This window comes from Thunnus maccoyii, chromosome 5 (genome assembly GCF_910596095.1).
Source record: "Thunnus maccoyii chromosome 5, fThuMac1.1, whole genome shotgun sequence".
Taxonomy (NCBI): domain Eukaryota; kingdom Metazoa; phylum Chordata; class Actinopteri; order Scombriformes; family Scombridae; genus Thunnus; species Thunnus maccoyii.
In genome coordinates this window covers 33,766,588-33,785,777 of record NC_056537.1, presented here as the reverse complement: position 1 = coordinate 33,785,777, position 19,190 = coordinate 33,766,588, and the positions used below count along the sequence as shown (strand labels likewise).

Below are 19,190 nucleotides of genomic sequence, written 5' to 3'. Positions count from 1 at the left end.
AATATGAATATATTTACCATCAACCCACTGCTCTGTCTGCCAGTTGTCCAACATGTGTTCAAGTGAAATATGGCGGTTCGTACTGTATAATAGGATATCATGTAACATTCCCTACTTTATTACAATACCAGTTTGTTGGCAATTCTAAGGGAACTTCCTGCTGGTTGTGTATTTAAGTATTATTTACTTCGTCAGTTGACCAAAACTACCTGAAAGCACAATTAGCGTCGGCCTCTATGAGGCAAGTGTTATTTAGTTATTTTTGTTATTTATTGTGGGGGTAATGCAGCCTCACCCTTGGGTCTTCAAAGGATACATTCACACAATTGAAATGATGTGACTCTTGAATTTGACATCAGTTTGAGATGTGGCCTTGGTTCACAAGATTAATTTGCAAAGCACCAACTCTACCACCACCTGTGTGATCCTCTGTATGTGGCTTGTGCGAATACAGTATCGTTATAAGCCACACAGACATTAATATAGATTACATAAAGATTCAGTGAATGGCTGTACAGTATGTTTCTGGAACTGAGACATACTATATATTCTGTAAATTAAGATTTGTGCAAGAGCAGATTTCAGCACCTTGGACAGCTACTTGCTTCTGTTACACTTTGTCTCGACTTCTCATGAGGATGAAGAATGAGAAGAGTTTAGCCTTTCAGTCACAAATAATCCAGCCATTGAAAGTCAGTGAAAACAAGATTTCATGACATTCCAAATCTTTCAAAACAACATCTGTAAACTGTATGTTACAATGTCATTTGATTTTACAAGCTCTTTCTTCCTCATAATTCAAGATTTCAGAGGGTCAAATTGATGATGTGGAAAAAATCCTGAATAGCTAAATGTACATGTCTAATTCCATTCTATAAGTGCATGTTTATTCTGGACAGGACAAGGTTTATGATAAAAATGACAAAGCATGACTTTTTTTTTTTTTTTTAAATATAAGCAATGCTAATGGTAGCCATGAAAGATTTGCATAGAGTGTCCCTAGAGACATTTAAACATATAGACATTTCTTTGACATTTAGTCAACCCAGCTTACAAGATCATGCATGAGCATCTCAGACAAACTCTGCACTAAAACTGTTTGTCAGGGAATACAGTTTACTGTGAGACTGTCTTTTAGTAAATTCACCTCATTCTGTGTATATTTCTTAGGAAAGAAATACCATAAACACAAGGCAGGTGAGACAATAGCCTATATCAGAAAAAAAAAAATTGACCGAAGCCAGTCCTGTTTTGATACCATATTTTAAATGACCAATCACACATTTTTCCATCCTTAATCTGAAAGTGATGCTTTTTGAAATCTTTACCTCAGGTTGCCACTTTAACACGGTGACAGTATTTCTAAGGAAAAGCAGAAGCAGGTTACCTATTGCCTAGAATTCATAAGGTTTATTTTATGTTAAAACTGAACATCTTACTTTGTAAGAAAAGGGGGTACAGTAGTTTGCATACTGATTGCAAGCTCCCCAAGAAACGTTTTGACCATTTCTGACATGTGCATACTACCTCTCTTTTTCCTTTGTATGCTGCTTTTGTCCTGAACTAGTACCTAACTGGTGATTTGATGTTCAGTTATCTGTAAGTTGTGGCACATCATGGTCCCACAAACAGTTTGACCTCACTAAGCCCCTTCTATCGGGCTTTGAAATGTGAATGCTTGTCTCAGCTTCCATGTGTTCAAATAATATGAATCCTATCTTGTGGGGAGCCATCAGACATGACAAGTTGCCTATGAAAAATAATTGTTATTTCCAATACATGTACATAGGTTCAAAGCCTCTGTAACTGTCATTTGATTAGATTATCTCTTAAATACTAATTTCTGTAATTTCTGTATAATTTTGTATACTAAAATAGATTCTGTTTCCTGGCAAGAAAAAACATACAACAGCAACATGATTATATTGTGGCACATGTTACAGACAAAAATTGTGAAATTAAACAATATTTCATTTCACTGACAACCCAGTGGGACCTCCTGATGAGGCTTTAAGGTTCCCTGGACACCACGTTGGGAGCTTCATGCAATAATCAATTCTAATAATGTTCACTTATTTTGGTGTTCAGGCACATCTCTGCAAAGCAAATAAATAAAACATCTGCACACACAATTACCAAACGCTTGAAACAAGGCAATTCAAACAGGGCTTCAACGGATCCTTGCAGAGTTCCAGTAAGTCCAATCAACTGTTTGCTGAAGGACACATTGCTGTAACTGCAGGGAGAAGGTTTTCTCACAAGGCTGTTTGAAATGACACACTGCGTAATATTTAATTTGCTATATTTATTTGTTTGCATGTATTATATAACAAACATGGGAAGAGATAATTGTTGACGTGAAAAAGGTCCATGATGTCAGTGTATGTCAGTACGATGCCCAACATTAGTTTGTAATGTTACTTTAGATGTACATACCATAGACATTTTTGTGCAAAGTGGCTCACCATAAGTGCATTCAAACTCTATAGGAACAATAGTGCCTTCCAAACAAACAACTTAAAGCATGTTCAGTGCTTCAGTACAAGCGATTAGAGTTGTTGCTTTTGATTTTTTTTTTTTTAATTAAATTTTAGTAAGTCACTGGCATGGTTTCTCTGGGTGTTGTATCCTGTGTTGCCCTGCGTTGTTTTATTGGAGCCCCCCTGCATTGACACCCTCATTGCATCAACTCACTGCCACCACTGAAGCGAATGAGAGGGCTGCATATTTTTCACACAGGGCTCAAGTCAGGCTGAACGTGGCCTTAGGTAATTTTGTGAAGTGATGTTCATGGTGGAAGGTAAATACATGGCCAGTCTACAGTAAAATCACAAGAAAAGTGTGTTTTTGTTTGTCTTGTCAATGTTGCCTGAAGTAACATGCCCACACCAACAACAACTTTTGCCTTTTTTTAAAAGACATTACCATTTAAAGTCTGAACATCTACTAAAGTGACTCCCTGCACCAAGCTAGCATGTGCCAAACAAGTCTGTCCACTGAAGACATAGAGACCAAACTGATATCAACCCTCCATCAAACTACCAGTCCCTGGTACGTCAGATGGCAAACAAGTGGATCCAAAGTAATGTAATTACTGAATTTAAAATTGCACAGAACTAGCTGATACTGAAAAAGGTTATCACACTATTGTGACACAATACAAAGTAATGCGTTACTGCCCAACATTGGTAATAACCAATCCATGGTGGAAACCCCAGGCTCAGTGATGTACGCTATAAACACTAAGATAAGATCCACTTCAAGAATATGAAGTACCACAAAAAAAAAACAACATAATTTAATTTGTAGAGGCAGGAGTACAGTTCATCCTGTGGCAATCCTAGACACATCAGTTAGAGATCTCCTGTTGTATCCTTGAAACTTCCATGGATTGTGGTACATGGACACCAGACACAGCTCATTCTCACTCCCAACTCGTCACATATTGAAGCTTGGTCAGGACCCCGTGGCGTCACTTTTTGACGCACTGGGTACCCCTTTAGTGTCATTTTTTAATCTGCAAGGTAGTCCGATAGACTCCAGTCAACATGTGTCAGTTTGCTTGAGTTTTACATTACCTCCAACTTTGTATATTGGTTTCTACTTTCTTGTACCAATAATTGTGTACTAGTTTTGTTGTTATCAGCACCAGAAAGACAAATTAAACTCCCACCAGAGTTCCAATGTTAATATAAATCATTGTACTGAATAATACTGTATCTATTCAGGCTTTTCTTTAGCTCATACATCAGGGTTTCATGCAGGGATGGTGGATTGAAGTCTCTGACAGCACATAACAGCCCTCAGTAACAGTAATACTGATTTGTTTTATTATTATCAGAGTTATATTTGAAGGTTATTATGAGCCATTCAGAAGCCCAGAGCAAGAAAACACACAAATTAAATTCATCCAGAAATTTTGCGAGAGGAAAATACAAAATATATTGCATATATTTTACACCTTCCCCATGGTGGTCAAAATAAACACTGACAGTTTAATAGCCAGGTGGAAAGTGTAGCCAATTACCCTCTCTCTATTCAACTCTTCACCCTCATTCTGTGATAACACAGATCACACAATGACCTGTGCAAGGGCCTTCCTGCCAGTGAGCTGGCCAGCTCCCACTGAGGAGTTACTGTCACTGGCAGTAATGAATGAACTGGAACCAGACATGATGATGGGCTGTACCACAGAGTCAGGGCACCTGATGGCAATGGAGCAGAGACACAGTGAGACATACTACAAAGAGAAATAGCAGTGTGTTGAAGGTGTCAAATAAGAGGGGGATGAAAGGAGAACAAGGAGGAGAGGGGAGAGCAGGTGAACAAGAGTGGAGTGGGTAAACAAAAGGAAGGTTAAAAGCAGGGACAATACATTGCAGCATGGTGAAAGTTCATATTAAAGCTGCTATAATAAGTATTCTGTGCAAAGTTATTCAAGTGTTAAGTGTTTCTCTCATAGTGAATTATCACCAACTCTGCAGTTCCCTTCACATCGTACAGAGTTTTTTAACCTCTTTTAGCTCATTGTTTTGGTTTGCGGGCCTGCAAACTCCACTCTCATCAACATGCAGCAGGCAGTAGCTGCAATGAAAAAGCTCTGATAAATCCAATGTACACTACCCGCCCAGCGCCAAAAAGCAGATAGACACAGTTGGAGGCTAGTTGAACACAGTGGAGTATTTAGCAGCTAAAGAGACAGATATTTTTCTCAAGAGGTGGTGGAGACCAAAACAGAGCTAAAAGGAGAATGAATATTAGACTTATAATTATCAGGTGGATTCAGGCATGACTTCAAATGAATGCTAATGTTGCTCTATGTCTGCTGGATGTGTAAATAACCAACACAACTGTGTTAGGTGGTGATGTGTCACTGTTGTGTTTTAAGCTTGTTCAACTGCCCAAAGTAGCCAAAAAATCAATGAATGCAGTTTTTAATTAATTTGTGTTTAATCAAATTATCACAAACTGAATGACACACTCAAATGGGTCCCACAGCTAATTTTTGCCCTAGGGCCCCCCAGCAGGTTAATCCGGCCCCACTGGCCTTAAGTTAATTGAATTCTCCCTATGTTTAATACAATATCAACAGAAAAAGTATTAGTTGAACACTATGAACATGCTTTACATCTATTGTAGTAAATGCAGATAAATTCACATGCATGTTACTCTGCTCCTTAGACCTACAAAAAACAAGGTAAGTGAATCAGTTCTAGTACAGGACAAACCCCCATCTGGGCAGCCTGAGAACCACAATTGCTCTGTTTGTTTGAGACTGTGCAGGTCGTTGGAGTAAACAAAATTCTCTATCATGTTCCTGGAACCATCTGAGACAGCGAGTGCTCTGTGACATTACACATCCATTTGGATAGAGTGCGGATAAAGGGTTGCACCTGTTCTGCAACAGCACCAAGGTACACTGTGGTCATTTGACTGATGCTCAGTTGAAGTGCTGAATGTGTGCCAACTAACTACTCCCCACACCATTAAAGTCAGCTGCTCAGAGCTCTGACACAAGAGTGAGTCCCTGGATTCAGGCTGTGCACACCAGATTCTGAGCCACAGATTGCATCTTACAACAGAAATCATAATTTATGTCCTCCTTTCAGTCGTCTGGTTTTGGGGGCTGATGTGTATCCTGAAGCCTCATCACGGCAGTGCAGGCAACCCAGTGAGCACCACTTTGATTATTTGCAGGTCACAAGATGTCTAAGTTAAGAAGCTGACTAAATTTCATTGTGATACTTAAGTTGTTTCAACAGCATTTTAATGACTATTTCAATGCATAGCAAGGACTGTCTTCCCACCCAATACAGTCATTAAAATTCTGTTGAAACAACTGTATGGATGTCTTAAAAATGTTCACTTTTCAACCAAATTCAGCCCAGTTTTAATCCAGAGCAGTAGTTTCCAACATGGGGGATGTGTCCCATGATAAATCTGAAGGGTTCATCCCACAGACTGTATAAAAAGCTGGACATAGTGAAGTGTGATGTCACCTAGTGGTTTCACTGGAGCTGGTTTGAAGCCCAGAGTTGCAGTTTATGTTCAGCACCATCTTTTCCATTTGGAGCCAGTACTTTCCAAATAAGGAGTATAGGATGTTAACTTTCATGCTCTAGGAATATGCCCTGTGACCTCAGACCCATGCTAATGCTAGCTTACTGGGAACATTAAACAGTGCACACTTGGGCTAATATTAGCTACTTTAGTTAAATTATGATAACACAGCAGTTATCATAATCATGTAACATTAAACTTAGAGAAATATGGTGACAATAGTGTGACTAGAGCTGGGGAGTGCAGCAGGTGAGCCAACTGTAAACCTAACTGTCTACTATAACTCTTCACATCTTATTGACGGAGCAATAATTTCCAAAATGACTACCAGCACACTTATTAGAGGGTCTGAATTTAGAGATTGAGACCATAATGACTCATAGATTGGAGTATATAGCGGCCGTTGGTGGTGTTGCACTTTAAGGTACTTCTGCATTGGCTTCAGCCTCAAGCTGTGGTAGTTGGCACTTGGTCTAACCCTGCTTGAGAAGGAGGATCAGCTGACTACTGCCGATACAACTGTCTCTGCCTTGGTCTGAATGGAGTATTAGTGTAAAACAATTATATGAGCCATGTTTGGAAAGGTAACATATAAACAATGTATTTGTATATGTAATGTTTTGTACAAAAATCACAGGAGTGATTAAAACTACCATTTCAACTATCACACCAAACTTAACATCACTTGACACCATGTGTCTTGCCAGTTCTAATGTTTAGTCAAACACTGAGTGAACCTCTTGACTCTGTCTGTATGATTTATCATGAGTCTGCAGCCACATGGTTCGCAGTTTGGCAGAGCTGGTGGTGAAGTGGCTACTGAGTGCACACCAGGAAATGTCATGATAGCGGACACTTCCACTTAAAAGTTCCATAGTCTCACTTTGATATTAACCTTTGTTTTATATGTTTGATCACTGATTGGGCCTTTAATTTCTTGCTCAGCCATACTGAGAACTTACTTAAGGGCAATGTGATGTTGGTCAGTAAGACAAAAAAAGACAAACAAAGCTGCTGTATCTCTATCAGCCTGGATTCAACATCATCATGGAGCTGGATGAATTAAGTTACAATTGGTTGGAGTGTCGCATTAGTGCTCTGAACCTGATCTTCCTGCTCTGGTTTGACTCAATCTTGTCTCACTGCTGTCAACAGAGACCACTGTGGAGGTCTGAATTGGGTTAAAGTGACAGTTATGAATAGTTCTTCTGCACTGCAAACTATTGACCTGTCTGGATCCATGTCTTCAAATAAGGTTTGGTATAACTTAGTGTGTAAGAAATCAATCTTCAACATGAGTTTTCCCCAAAGGATCAGGACATGTAGGTCCAGATAATGTCAGTGGAGGTCGGTTGAAGCTCTGTGACAACCAGTTGTCAGAGGTTCCTGTAAGTTCTCATACCACTCACCATGTTAACACCCCACACAGGACTGTAGTGCTCCAGTCCTTTCAGGGTCTGGGGCCCAGGCTCAAGGCAGTCTTTCTATTGTTTCAGCCTTGTCTTGCTCTTGTAGTTATTTAGTCACAGTAGAGAGTGGCACTAGGGATGGCAGCGTTGGTCAGTCCACCACTTTGGTCCAGACTACAATATCTGGACAACTATTAGAATAAGTCCTGAGAGGATAAATTGTAATATCTGTAGTGATCTCTCAACTTTTCATCTAGCAACATCACCAGGTCAGTGTTTTCATTTGTCCAATGCATGGGTTTATGACCAAATTAGAGCTTCAATGATTAGTTTGGTAAGTTATTAATCAAACACCAGAAAATTAGTCAGTAATTCTTTTGACCAATTGTTTAAGATATTTTTTTTCATTGAAGTAAAAATGACAAAATTCTCTGGTTCCAGCTCCTCGAGTGTGCGGAATTGCTGCTTTTCTTTGTTTTATATTTACTTTACATTCTAAACTGAGTATCTTTGGGTTCTGGACTGCTGGTCAGACAAAATAAGCCATCACCTATAGGACATTGGGAAAATGTGATGGACCTTTTTATTTTTGATTAATGCTTATTTGTATAGGGATAAGTATATAGCATGAGCTAACGCCACATACCACAGTACTTATAGCCTAAGCTTTGCAATGCCTGTCCCTAGATGGGCCTTTAAAATAAAATACATATGGAACTGGACAAAACACAAAATACATATAGTGTACATACATTGAAGCACAAAACACAAAACTCAACAAGACACATAAATGCATGAAACGCAAACAATTCACAAACAATGATACAATATCATAAAACAACAAGCAGCAGATCCCTCATGACTATGTGACTGGTTCCTCTTTTAAAAAACTGTTTAAATTTGAGTTTAAAATGTCCCAAGTCATGATCCATTCTGAGTTAAGTGGGTAAAAAGTTCCACATGTTGAACCCCTGAACAGAAAAAGTGATTTGTGCAAATGAGGATTTACAAAAAGGCACCTTACAATTCCCAGTACCTTGTATTACATGCCAGAAACCCTGAGAGGTAAGGCCAGCTCACTGAGCACCTTAGGATGTTCAGTTTCAATATTTTCTGATATCTTACACACAAAACGATCAATCGATGAATCTAAAAAAGACTGGCAGATGAATCGATAATGAAAATAATTGCTAGTTGCAGCCCGAGACCAGATACTTGCAAAACTAATGAGCCCCCTTAAGGCTCAGCTGTGTATTGTGTTAAGTGCTGACTAGCAAATGCTAACATGCTAACATTCTAAACTAAGGCAGTGATCATGTTAATAGCATACCTGCCAGACATCAGTAGCCTATGTTAACATTGACATTGTGAGCATGTCACCATGATAGCATTAGCATTTAGCTCAAAGCACTGCAGTGCCAAAGTGCGGTCTGATAGAGCAGCTAGTGTGGCTGTAGACTAGTCTTGCTTGGCTCAGACTTGCTTTCCTAATGGTTTTTAGGGCTTGATTGGGTCCAGGTAGGGTTGTTTTTTTAGCACAGTTTCCCCCAACCCACCCTGTATTCTGAAGACTGTGGTCACAGAAGCCAATACAAAGACAGTTCCCCTCTCTCTTCCATTGTTTTGTCATTGCAGGGAAACCTAGTAGCTATTTTCTGTTGTGCGTCTCTCCAAGGGACCTATCTTTAAATCTGCAGTGCGGAACTTAAATTAAAATGAAGTTCACACAATGCTGATTAAGCCTATTACCGCCAGATAAATCTCTCTGTATTTCACAGTATATGGAATTTTTAAATCTCATGTTGGGGGTGACATTCCTGCGCTGGCCATTTGGCCGTTAATCGTGCTGCTCTTCTAGACTTTCCAAACGTTATTGGACTGAATGGATCAAATTCTGATAGTGAAGCAAGTCATTTTGTAGGGGTTGTGTGACACTCAAAACAGTTCGTAGACCATGGGATGGCTGTGGCTCAGGAGGTAGAGCGGGTCGTTCATTAATTGGAATATCAGTGGTTCGATTCCTGGCTCCTCCAGTCCGCATGTCGATGTGTCCTTGGGCAAGATACTGAACCCCTAATTGCTCCTGATGGCTGTGTCATCTGTGTGTGAATGATTAGCTTTCCTGTGATGGGCAGGTTGGGACTTTGCATGGTAGCCCCTATGCCCATTCATCATATGGATGAATGTGATTCATAGTGTAAAAAGTGCTTTGAGTGGTCAGAAGACTAGGGAGGCGCTATATACAGTCCTTTTACCATTTTGCAGCCACAACAGTAGGTTATGGTCTGTGGTGTACTGGCATACTGGGACAAATCCCGGTGGGCCAATGAACCATCAGAAAATATGTTTTTGGAGCGGTGGACCATCAAAACATATTTTTACCAGCCCTCTCTGTGTGCCTGTCATTCAGGGTGTATGTGAGAGCATGCTGCATGCCTGTGTCAGGCCAGCCGATTTAGACCAAATCAGGTGGTGCGTTGCCCCGCTGCAGGGTTGAGCGGAGGTGTGTTGGGGTGTTGGCATGTTTATTTGTGCCCTAGAAAGTAACTGCCGTGAAACAACTTTTTATTGATCTGATTCACCGGCTTTCTCGCAACCACCACTCCCTCTCTTCATGCACTCTCTAGCTCATTCGACCACAGATACTCTCTCTCATACTTGCTGGTGCTTTCAGCTCTCTCTCTCTCTCTTTGTACTCAGGCAATCACAGCTGAGCGCCTCCCTTTACCGTCATTGCCAGAAGGGGGAGACCAAAGTCCCTCACTCCAGCTTTAACCAAACATTCTCATTTTGGATTATACAACAATATACTGCATTAAATGTGGCTGCTATAATGAATAATGCTGTTGTCATAGATAGACATTTTTGCAAACATTTGCAAAGCCGATTCTTCTTAAAAGTTTAAATCCATTGCTTACATCCATGCATACTTGCTAGCAGTCCTCTTTTTCTTCCCTGTCTTTGTTGGCTGTTGCCACCACCATTCAAACAGTAGAATAGTGTGAAACATGCGCTGGTCTGCGTGTGCGTCCTCCTTGCAGTACATTAAATGCACTTTTCAACAATCCTCCTTGAGATTATATACTACTAGTTTGTTCTGCTGCCTGGGTTATGTTCTGTGACAATGTTTTTTGGAGTCAATGTAAAACTACAAAATACATAAATTCTATGATATAGGGTCGTTTTCAATGACATTGATTTAACTGCAGCTACATGGTTTGCAGAGTGGTGTTAAATCAGGATCTGGGTATTATTCAGGTGCCAATGTGGAAGTCAAATGATGTAACTCTAGTGGAACATTATCAAGCAGCAGATTATAAAGATCAGCTGCAATGTACTTGGGATATCTCCCCCAGAATACAACAGCTGTAAATTATTGTTTTAGTATTAACAAAAAAATCAAACAAAGTAGGTTTGCTGAGGCACAGTTTGCAGTCTTAGTTAATGCTGACAGATATTCATATATAGAGAAACTAAATGAAAAGAGGCGTACCTTGTTACATAAAAAGAAAACAAACAAATTACACATTAAGACTCATGATGAACATATGATGGTGTTCTGAATAAGTGCTAGGTCTTAGTTTGAGATGATGAGCACCTTGTGGGCATGTAGTAACACATACATCCACATTTTGAAGTTCTGGAAGGAGGAAACTGAGGAAAAGTCATTTTTTCTTCACAATTCACAATTACCAAGTGGTGACTGTTTGAGGGTAGGGGGGCATCAGGGCTCCAGTTTCATCTGCTTTCATATCCACCTCTGCTGTCCTCAGCATCAAAGGAGACGCAGCAGCAGCGGAGCAGAACAGACCTCTGTTCTTTGAGCAGGAACAGAGGTCTTGCTGAGAAGAAAGAGAAAAGGATGTGACTAGTGAGCTATTACAGCATCATTGACAAGTCCAGGCAAAGGTAGATGAGAGCTACAATAGCACAGCCTCAGCAGGACACAAAGACATACAAGGCAGAATATGTCAGTCTTAGAATGGGTTTTCATCCTGTATTCTGATTTCTCAAGTTTTTAAAAGGAAAATCACACCATTGCAATGGCAGAGCAGTAAGCTGATATAGTTCTATAGTCAAACATGTTTAAATGAAACTGTCTTAAAGCAGCTCAAACAAGAGGATTATAACCATCATGACTTAAATAAAATCTTAATACAAAGAGTAATAATTGACCCTATTTGCATTTGGAGACATCCTATCAACAGTTTTACAGACGTCTCTTTTATAATGATGGGCAATGTGGAAAACGCTTTTGGGCCGCAGGAAAAAATTTTTTCACTTTTTTCACTAGGAAAAATCGGCAGTAGCAACGGCAACACCGTATCCAGTTCTCTTAATACATCCATGGCTCTCACTCAAGAAAACTGTGTGTACACAACTACAGTCAGTAGTAAACTAGGATGAAACTTTGATTGGAACTGTAAACTGTGATTAACAGATAGTAGTTCGGGTACTATGTTTATCTTTCTTAGTTTTCTCTTCAAAATAAGTTTGGCTATGCTAAAGGTTTGTTTAACCCTCTGACTACTTGTGTCTCTTGACTTCCTTTTAGTGATGTCATCATGTTCCCAGATCTCAGCAAATAACTTGGTGAGTACAAAGTCATTATTACTGATAAGAATCAAAACTGCCAAAATAAGACCCAGTTGTAATAAAGCAAAGGTCTCCTCGGGTAATACACCTCCTAAATCTGAAGCTAAAATTAAAATGCTTACTGGGTCATTGTGATGATTTAGCAGTGAAATGATGGATAGGTCAATTATGTTGCTTGTGCCTCCCTGCTGGCCCAAAGCCAGAGCTCCCTGGAAACTCTATCACTCACCAACACACATCATTAGCATTTAGAGAGGCTGGGATCAGCCTGGGATCCACACCAACACACAAACACTTGAGATCCATCAGAGGTCTTAAGACTCACATACAAAAGCAAAAACAGGAAAATCACAGCAGAAATTTCAGATTAAAATTCTATTTCTGTTGAATGACGAGCATTCGTCATTGAGCAGGATTGCATCCTCAGTGTGACATGAGGCCAGATCAGAGGCCTGTACTACAAAGCAGGATTTGGGGTTAGTGAGGTAACTTCAGGTTTAACCCTAGGTTTTCAGGTTTACAACGATTACTTCTCACTGGGGTACATCACCATGGTAACTTATGCTGAACAGCTCCATCAGATCCATAAGATTTAAGTTAACCTGCTCCAGAGCAGGTTAGGGTTAGGGTTAGGGTTATCACAGCCTGTCAATACCCCAACCACTGACCAATCAGATCACTGGAAAAAAAGGAGTTGTCATTCCTATTGGATCCCGACATGGACAAAAGTCCTGAGTTTACAATGAAGAGAAAAGTAAAAAAAAAGAGCATTATACAACAGTTGGTTCCAACCAAGTAATTTGATTGGACGAGAGGCTTTCCATGAGTGCTGACACTGAGTACAACAGCACTGAGACTTTTAACTATACATGTATCACTCCGTTTTACAGGTGTTCTAATTACCATTAATTACATTAACAGTCATTATCTAGCTTATATTAACAAACTTTGCACCACAAAGATGAACATATTTCCACAAATAACATTTGAGTTAAATTATGAATGGTCTTCAGAAGAGAGTGAAGAAGAAGAAGCCTGGATACCTCAGTGCAAACATCCAGGTGTGCTCATATGACATCAGCTGACCTAGATAAGTTAGAGAAGAGCAAAAATGAAGCTAACACTGTAAGGCAAACAACATGGGCTTTGAACTGCTTTCACAATTCTCAAAAACATAAACATCAACATTCAGTCCGTTAAGAAAACCAAGCTGAATACAGTCTTGAGGCAGTATTAAGGATCTATCTGGACAACTAAAGGGGAGCTCTACAGCATCAGCAGCTACCTTGGGCTGGTTTAAATTGTTAAATCAACAAGCCTGTGGCTAGCTGTTCATGGAGTTTAATGCAGGACCCAGAATTCATATCAGCCAATACTGTTTGCAAAGGTGTTGTAAAAGAGATTAGAGGGGCAGGGAAAGACAAAACAACACGCCAACCTGAAGACAAGCACATTTCAAAATATTCTGCAACACTAAGTTCAGACAATCCAAAAGGTTTACTGAATGAGGTCTGATACGATATTCAGTTGCAGTTAAGACGCAGGGGCAAAGAGAGGAATTGGGATCTCAAACCCGACTCATTCATCCTAAAACATGACGAGAATGGAGCAAAGTATTTCACCATGACATTCAATGAAGAAACAAAAATCATAAAGACAATCAAACAAACAATAGAAAATCGGAGGAGCGCTGTGCTTGAGGTGCAAGGAAATCCCCTCTGCCCGGTAGAGTCTCTCGAAAAATTCCTGAGCAAAATTTTGCCTGATGCAAAAGCCCTCTATCTGCAGCCCAGGAGGGTTACAGCTCCAACAGACAGCTTCTGGTATACCACTGTTCCCCTGGGAGTAAACCAACTGTCATGGATGTTACCCAGGATGTGTTGTGGGAAATCTTCAGATGGGCCAATAAATCTTCAGGTCACCCACAACTTAGTATTAAACTCAAAACTTATAAGAGAAAGACTCAAAGAAATACACTGGAAACTGATAGAGTTCAATGTGAACAGGTTTACTCTGCATAAAGAGCAATACAAAGCAAACCGAGGCCTTAATCCCGGAATAAAGAACCTAATGAAAAATCATGAAACATTCAATTATATACCTCTCATAACGCCTCCTAATGTGGGGCTTATTCACTGAACCCCACCCTGTTTGATCTTAACACTTTGGTAATAACCCAAACATGACTCATCTCAGAAAACAATGGTGTCTCACACTTCTCTAACATGTATCAGTTGTACTTGGTATCTTCCGCATCTCTCCCAATACACATGGCCTAGCGGCCTTCGCTCATCACACACAGAAAATTAAAATGTGACCTCATTGATCCTCCCCTTCCGAGTTCCCTTGGGAACTATCTCTTATTGACAGAAATGTTATCTTTGCACAATTACTGGCCTATTCATGGAAGGACAGTTTTCCACCACAGATGTGCAAAGCAGCGGGGACACACACGTCTTACACCAACCATAGCCTTAGCCATACAGAAACTGCCTGATGTGGGACTCGAGGCAAGGGCAATCATGGCAGTGAGTGGGCATAGGTGAGATGCTTTATATAAACATACAGAGACTATGATGTGAATTTTCATTTATAATGAATAAATGGAAACATACAGGTACAAACTAGCTGACCAACAGTAACATGTAGACCTACACAAAGTAACAAGCTAGTGTGCAGGAAAATGTTTATGTGTTGTGTAACCCTTTACGTGCTTGTCCCTGCAATGTCACTGCTTTCATTCACAACACACCTGTGCTGGCATTTTCCCTGAAATGTTACTAGGTCTTGAGGTGGGAAATTGGCGTTACAGATTTCCCTGAATATCGATCCCTGCTCCCATTCACACATGACCCCATGCAGGAAATGTTCCTGAACATTTCCCGGATAGACTACATGTATGAAAGGGGCTCTAGTATCATTTCAGGGAAAATGCCGGCATTCCCGCCATCTGCTGGACTGGCCCTTGCCCCATATATTCCGGCATTGCCATGACATGTGTGAAAAAGGTGCAAGATGTAAACGCTCCTTAATGTAGCTACATGTGTGAATAGTGAAAATCACTAGTGGTGCCTGAAAGGTTATCTCAGTAATTTACAGGGAAGTATGTGTGAAAGAGGCTTATGAACAAACAAATACTATGTTTCATTTCAAAAGTTGAAGTGCTGGACACAAGGTGTCCCCCACTAAGTCCATGCTCAGTGTTTGTGCACTGCAGGCTTCAAGTTTCCACATCATACTTGTATAAGTTGCATACTAGATCATCACTGGACCATGAATGTCTCCAAACTAGTTGTGATGTCACAAATCATAGGTACATGTATAAAACTGAGATTTAAGGTGAACACAGAGGCGCTTTCCCCCTTCAGCAGATGAATGTGAAAACAATCTCTGGACATACATCATTCAGCAAAGAGAAGAGAACAACATCCAAGAGGAGGAGCAATAAACAATAGACATTTTAAGTGGCCGGGGACATAAAACACATATATAAATTTCAGGAATTTACAATTATTATTTCAGTTACCTTTATTTTAGTGTTGTTTTTGGATGAGTGTTAATGTTTTATATTGTTCATTCTCTTGTCTAGCATTTTAATTCCTTACTCACAACCCAAAGCACCTTGAGATGCATTTTGTGTATGAAAGGAGAATAATAAATTGTACTGATGTTATTGTTTTCATTTGTTAAAAAAGAAATCTAATCATTACTATTGGTAATATTGTTATAAGAAATATCACATTATCAAGTTTAAAAATGTTAGAGAGGATTTTGATCATTGAGCTCTCTTTAAGCTAATGGGCATCATAATCAAAAAAAAACAACTAACTATCAGGTAATTTCACTTGGTTTATATATTTGATCACAGAGCTAATCGACTGTTCTCCACACTACACCCAGGAGATGACTAGCACCACCCCGTCACCTCCTGCTATTAATAATATGTGCAAATTACACTTAATCACTCGTCATTTAGGTCATCTTCAAATGGAGCTGCACGCCAGCCATCTAAACACATTACATCGTGACACGGCAATTATGTGTTATTTGGGAAGAGAAGGTATAATGGCTCTCTCTCTTTGTGGTAGCATCTCTCTTTGCTTCTTATGATCTTTACTGTCTAATACACTGTCTGTGTTCTTCCTTTAAACACAAATGGGCGACTGTGACTTCCAAGACTTTTGTTTGGAAGACAAAGTCAAACTTACTAACCTACATGAAGTCTACATTTGTAATGCCGAGCAGAAAGTGAAATATAATCCTAAAACCTTAGTCAGGGGAATTTGAGAGACAAGAAAACATTTTTGGGAGTGTTAGGATGGCCGTGTAGCGGCTGGACTTTAAAGCAGGAGGCTTGAGGCAGAGGTTAGATGCAGACCAACCAGGTGTTTATTTCAACCACAATGAAGACATAGTACAATAACAGTCATAATTCTCCATATAAAACATGTGGACCACAGGCAGCATGTGATCCTGACAACAGCAGCACTTGATGGAAACTCGCAGCCTTATAGCCTGCCACTGGTAATGACCTTGACCCCTACCGCAGTAAAGGGAAATCTGCCCCTCACCCGACATCAAAACTACACAAAAAACAAATACATTGAAATACATTTATACTATACTAATGTCAAATACATGATCTCAATTTATGTTACACATTACAATAGAATCATTGAAAACCTCAACAGCAGATTAAAGTACACTAACAACCCTACACTAATTACCACATGGTATCTCCTGGAACTTTTAAATTGGGGCTCAGATACCCTGGGGACTCTTTTAGCCCTAACACCCTGAAGAAGAGACACAACAGAGCTGAGTGACCTACACAAATATTACACATTATATTATTGCACAATCATGCAACAGTTAACACTACATTAAATCCACCATCATTTTGGCAAAGGTTATACTACAATAAGCTTATCACGTGGAGGTAACCAAACTTGCCACACGCATGTGTTTGTCTCCACAGGGTCGGCCTTCAATTGATTCCAGCTGAGAGGCAGCCACAATATCTACAAGACACACATCATTGATACATGCAGCAATTTCAATAAAAAAAATATTCAACTCTTCAAGTTTGTGCCTTATTTCTTTTACAGGTACTGCATACAATTTGTGCAACAAAATACTAGTAATGAAGAGGACCCTCGTTACAGGTAGTCATGACAACACAAACAGCTGCTCTTCTGGTCCACAAGACATCTCCCCCAGTGTCTCTGGAGCAGCTCCAGTTTGAATTTGTAGAGCTATACATGAATCCTTTAGTGGTATCCCCCTTTAAACCCCCTCTCTTTTTTTCTCCCATTGATAGTAATTTTTTGTCCTGGACCTGGACTGATCAGCTCGAGTCACGACCAGTAATTTAGCCCTGTATAACAGCCAACAACATTCATTTGCTGACTCATATGCACAAGCACATTCAAGTAAAGGTGCTTACTGCATATGGTCAGCCTTAATCCATGGAGCCCTTGATCATTGTTCTACAAAACAAGACACATTATCCCATCGTCTGTAAAGATTCTCAGTCATCCAGGTCATGGTTATCCATGGAGAGTTGAATGGAGGGTAACTTGACTTCTTGGTTGTAGATGCTTGGTTGAAGATGTTATGCCTCTTATCCAAGGGGCTTCTTCACTTTTAACTGACTGGTGGGGAGTTCCAGGTATTCAACCTCTGTGGGGTCGTTATCAAGGTCATTGATACCACTTGGTTTGCTAGTGTTCCAGGCTGTTGTAACGATCGTCATTAGAGTTGTTGTACTGTAATATTGATTAACCAAATAAAATACAGAATAAAAGCAATAAACCTTCATTTTCTAATCTGTAATTAAATGTATTAAAGCATTATACCAGCAATCAAACCATGTAATATTATGTGTAACTTATAATTAACAGATTTTGAAGCAGAGTTTGAATTTCCATAATGTCAAACTAACTTAATTGTTAAATCAAGATATATATTTACACATTTAGTAGCATTTTCTGACCAATTCATACACTTTTTGTGCATTAAAAAAACAGAGGAGGAGAGGGAGCAACTCAAAGGAATGTGGCTTCTCCTAAAACTTATGACTTTCGAGATGGTGAGCTAGCAGAAGAAGGAAGGATGGTTCATTCCTGTTGGTTCCAGTCTGTTTGTATCTGAAAAGAAGTTGTTAATTCCAACTGTCCATTTTCCTCCCGTGGCTGAGGGAGGAGTGCACAGGTTCTTAGTCCTTGACATCCTTATGACTTTAGGTCAGAGGTCATTGGGTCTGTGTGTGTGTGTGTGTGTGTGTGTGTGTGTGTGTGTGTGTGTGTGTGTGTGTGTTCCCGCACCTACACAGAGAGACTGTTAGGTGAAAAGGAATCATAATGTTTTTTTTTAATAATTTAACTTTTCTTCTGTTCTTGGGTTTGTTCTCCTACAGTGAAGAGGGCTTTGAAATGGCATTCATAATATAATGTAGTGCTGCTAATGTAGTTCAGTTGTTGTTTTAAGTAAATGACATTTTAATGAAGCACTGTATTAAGGTCTTTGGTTATAGTAACTTAAACATTTTATACACAAGAGCAATTCAAAGGGATTTATGTAATGCATCAAAAACATTATAAAAGCAACATAAACATTGAAAGGCAGCCCAAGAGAATAGAAAAAATGTAAAGGAAATTAAAAAGTTAAGAAAAGAGACATAAATACAGAATAAGTAATAGACTAGAAGTACAGTTACAGTGCAGTAATAAGTTGTAAGTTGCCCCAAATGCATCAAAGGAAGTAAAAGCACCGTAGAGTAATCAGTCAATCAAAGGCACAGGAGAACAGCAGAGTTTTTAACTTCGATTTGAAAGAGGCTAGTGTTGGAGCTGCATTTAAAATCACCAGGAAGTTGGTTCCATCTGAGTGCAGCATCGTAGCTCGGTTCTGACTCAAGGTTTTACCATTTGACTACTTCTTAAAGATCTAATGGCCTTACTGGGTTAATATTCTTCCAGGAGATCAGAAATATATTTTGGCCTGAGGGTTCAGCACTTTGAAATCAATTCTATGGAATCCAGTGTAAAGATTTGAGAACAGGAAATGTTCTCAGTTCTACTGGTTTTTGTTAGACACTCAAACTTCAGGGACCAGTGACTGGAC

General features: G+C 39.6%; 1 long non-coding RNA gene across 1 annotated transcript; it reads left to right on the top strand.

Annotated features, from left to right (window-relative positions):
• Nucleotides 1-11,251: 11,251 nt before the first annotated feature.
• Nucleotides 11,252-17,117, top strand: LOC121896690. Its single transcript, XR_006096085.1, has 3 exons — nt 11,252-11,378; nt 12,025-12,062; nt 17,044-17,117. It is a non-coding gene; the product is annotated as an uncharacterized LOC121896690 (long non-coding RNA).
• Nucleotides 17,118-19,190: the final 2,073 nt, after the last annotated feature.